The sequence below is a fragment of the Arachis ipaensis genome, chromosome B05, assembly GCF_000816755.2.
Source record: "Arachis ipaensis cultivar K30076 chromosome B05, Araip1.1, whole genome shotgun sequence".
Lineage (NCBI taxonomy): Eukaryota > Viridiplantae > Streptophyta > Magnoliopsida > Fabales > Fabaceae > Arachis > Arachis ipaensis.
Genome location: NC_029789.2, coordinates 136536800 through 136540882, shown reverse-complemented (window position 1 = coordinate 136540882; position 4083 = coordinate 136536800).

The window sequence follows — 4083 nt, the reverse complement described above, 5'->3', positions numbered from 1 at the left end:
TTAATTTTTATTAGATGTAAACTCAAAAAAATAAAAAAAAAATGAATATTTATAAGAACACAAAATTTAATCAATAATTTACTATATTGAAATTTATTAGCATTTATGATATGAATAAAATAAAGAGAATCAATATTAAAACTAACAATTTCGCTAGATAATCAAGAGAGGTCCAGCCAACTTCTGTCAATGCCTATTGGGTTGGACCTCAGTTTATTACAAGAAAAAATTTTTTATTTACCCTAATTCAAATTCTACCTAATAACTTTTCACTTATCCTCTTTTCCCATGTTCTTCTACTTGCCTGCATCAATGACACTATTTTCATGGCCGACCCTTCCTTACCCGCAATCTTTCTCACAGTTCGACATGCATCTTTAGAGTCGTATCTGCTGCAACCTACGCAACTAAGTTACCCCCCTCCCCACTCGCAAAGAAGCCGCCGTCTTCAACACCACAACACGGCCCCGCCGCTGCTTCTCATAGAGGTCCACGTCACCAAAGCGCCGCCACTACAACTTCTCATTGAGGTTGATGTCACCGCGCAGAGTCATTTTCGTCGGAAGGCATCAACATCACACGCCTACCTCCAGGCCTCCTAGCAAGCACTTATGTGCCACCGTCAACCGTTGTGCGCCGCTACTCCTTCAATCACCCAGTTGTTCTCTAATTGGTTAGTATATTGTTAGGGTTTCAAGTAAAATGAGATGTTTTTTATCTGTTTCAGGGTTCAGATCCTTTGTGTAGTTGTTCTTATGTGATGATCTTCTGATTTTTGTTGGATTGATTAATGGATTTGTCGATGTCTTCAATTATTGGATATTTCTTTTGTTAGGGATGCATATGTTTCGAATATTATTTAATCGATGTTGCTTTTTATTGTGAATAGATAGTTCTTAGTGAAGGAGCGCGGATGTTGTTTTTGCCCTCAAATGGTTGTCTCCGTCGACTGTGCTTGTTGTTGCTTCTGCCTCTACTTCTGACCCAAGTCGACGGTGACTCGTGTTCGTCGTTACCTTCGTTGAAGCTCCTCATCCTGCATCATTTAACATGGCCACGTGAAGGCCAGCACTGGTTCCTAGACGCGCGGATCCATCTCCTCCAATTACGTCGCATGCTGCTGCTCTACAACCACCTTATTAAGCTATAACAGGTAAGTGGATGGTTAGGGTTTCATTTGACAGTGGATGTTGCTAATCTGTGCTAGGGTTCAAAAACTACGATTGTAGTTGATGTGATTTAATTTTGCTAAATTGATGGATGTTGCTGAATTACTGTAATTAGAGATTGGATGTTGCTGAAATTCGAGATTGATTGTTGTTGTTATTAGGGGTTGGATTTTGCTGAATTGCATGTGATTAGAGATTGGATGTTGCTATTTTTTAAAGGTGGTTTGGGACTTCGATGCTAAAATTGGATTAGATTTAGTTTAATTTTGGTCGAATTTAAGTTTGGTCTTAACCATGGTCCAAGAGCCAATTTATTTGGAGTTTCGGACTGAAGGCAGGGATCTGCTATATTGGGACCAAGTCAATTTAACAATATTATTATAATTAACTTATATTTTGTTCAAAATAATTCCTTTATCCTTCTAGATCTCTCGTTAACAAGTGATTTTACCATTCAGGATATCCTAAAGGAGTTCCGAAAGGAAATACTGTTTGAAATAGTTCTGGATCCTAAGAATTTATTCATTGAGCAAGCTCTGAAGGCGTTGGACGACCATTGTGTACGCCGCAACAAACCCAGAAACAAGCGTAAGGAGGTGAGAACTCCATTGACAGCACCAAGCACAAAGATCATGCTCAGCGAGCGGGGTTATCTATGAAAAAGCCTTGCAAGGGAGAAAGACAACAAAAGAAGAAGGATGCCTAAAAAATTCATGATAATGTATACATGGGATGCCGTTACGGTTTGAGACACTTTTGATACATTTTTCTTGTTTTATTGTGTTTCATTTGTTACACTTTTGATACATTTTTTTTGAAATCCTACTTGACATGTTTTTTCGTGTAGGTACCTGACTGTTTTTGTGAAGATCTAAGTAGATGTTACTTCTGTTAAGCATTAGGATATTTCTTTTGCATACTAATGGCTGTTACTCTATACATTTTTCGAGTTTTCTTGTGTTGCAGTTGTGAATGTCTGTATTTCTTTAAGAATTGCATGGCCTTTTTTTTTTAAATCCTACTCGACATATTTCTCTGTGTAGATACGTGATTATTTTTTCAAAGATCTAAGTGGATGTTACTTCTGTTAAGTATCAAGATGTTCCTTTTTCATACTAAATGGATGTTACTTTATACATTTTTCGAGTTTTCTTGTGTTGTAGTTGTGGATGACTGTATTTCTTTAAGAATTGCATGGTCTTTTTTTTTTTAAATCCTACTCGGCATGTTTCTCCGTGTAGGTACTTGATTATTTTTGTAAAGATCTAAGTGGATGTTACTTCGGTTAAGTATCAGGATGTTTCTTTTCCATACTAAATGGATGTTACTTTAATAAAATCCATGTGAACGACAAATCAAAAAAGCTTAATGGATGTTACTTTTCTTTTTATGCATATTTTGGGCCAAATGAGGCATTAACCATATTGGATTTAGCTTGTTTAAAGTATAGTATATGATGCATTTCAATTATTGATAAAAAAAATCAATAATTTATATTTTTTTAAGATAACAATTACCATAACTACATATACATACAAGATATTTAAGGTGTCCTATCAAAGTAATTATGTGTACGTACATAAAAAACGCATATCCCTATACATAGAGGAGTGCACTCTCCAATTAGAGAAAAAAAACATATGGCCTGAGTAAAATAGGCACCTCTCAGATAAAACTTCACACAAACTGCACTTAAAATGTATTAGTTCTATTCAGGCATAGGAACCGGCTTACGTAGTAATGAAGTCCCTTGAAAGATCATCGTGCAATAAAATTTCTTATAGTTGTGTATTTGTAAAATGAGTGAGGAAGTTAGTATAATAAGTGGCAACCAACAAAATCTCAAAGCAAACAAGACAACTAATTACAAATCTCGTCTTATTCTAGTTTTGTAAACCTAAATTTATTTGCCCATATTGATTCGGCTTCTTCAGCAGCGAGCGAAACAAGGTGCTTCGCATTTAGAGATGCAAGCAGCCTCTCCATGTAAGAAAATAGGCATTGAAAGTAACCCTATACGGAGAGCAAATTCATCTTCAATTACAATGTTTGTTTACTTTAACCTAATCACTAGTTAACTAAAAAACCATCATCATATACAATATAAAAAAAAACAATACCCATGCAAATCAAACACCATAATTAGGCATCTTTCAAGTCAAATATACAATATGGATAAACAAAATTTCATCCTCATCCTTACCTGACAGTAAGCACTGCACAGTACATTTCACCAAAGTCCTGACTCTGAACATTCCTTATGTGATAATGAACCGTTATAAGGAAAAATTGCTTCAGATTCATATATGCAAAGAAACTTAAGAACACTAGAAGAAATACAAGATGCTTACTCAAATAGCGTGGTTGGAATAAAATCACGGGCAGAATTAGAATCGACTATAGAATCAAACCTCTCCTGAAAAATCAAATATTTGAATTTAGAATAAAAATCTCACCCCACAAGCTTGGCACTTTCAAAAAAATTAAAAAAAAAGACTAAGTCACAAACCATCCCTAACAACAAATAACTTGACAAAATAGAAGCTACATACAAGATACACACATGGAAGATGGCAACAGCCTTTGAAAGCAATTTTTCAATGTCAACAGAAGTATAATATCGAATCCAGTTAAAAAAAAACAACCACTATAATTTTTCATATCCTCTACGTGTCTCTCTGAATTCATAAAGCCAGTATTTCATCTTAATCATTATATGAAAAACAAGTAAACAAGGGAATCCTTTTACAACCAGTCAGAACAATGAAAGAAAACCAACTATTTGAAGTTGCAAAGTTCATGGCTTCTCTATTCATACCGAGTTCATTAAAAAACTCTGAACTTGAGATTACATGTCTTTAAAATCATTCTTGATTTTCAACTTTAAAGCCTTGAGATCCTGAAAAAATACAGG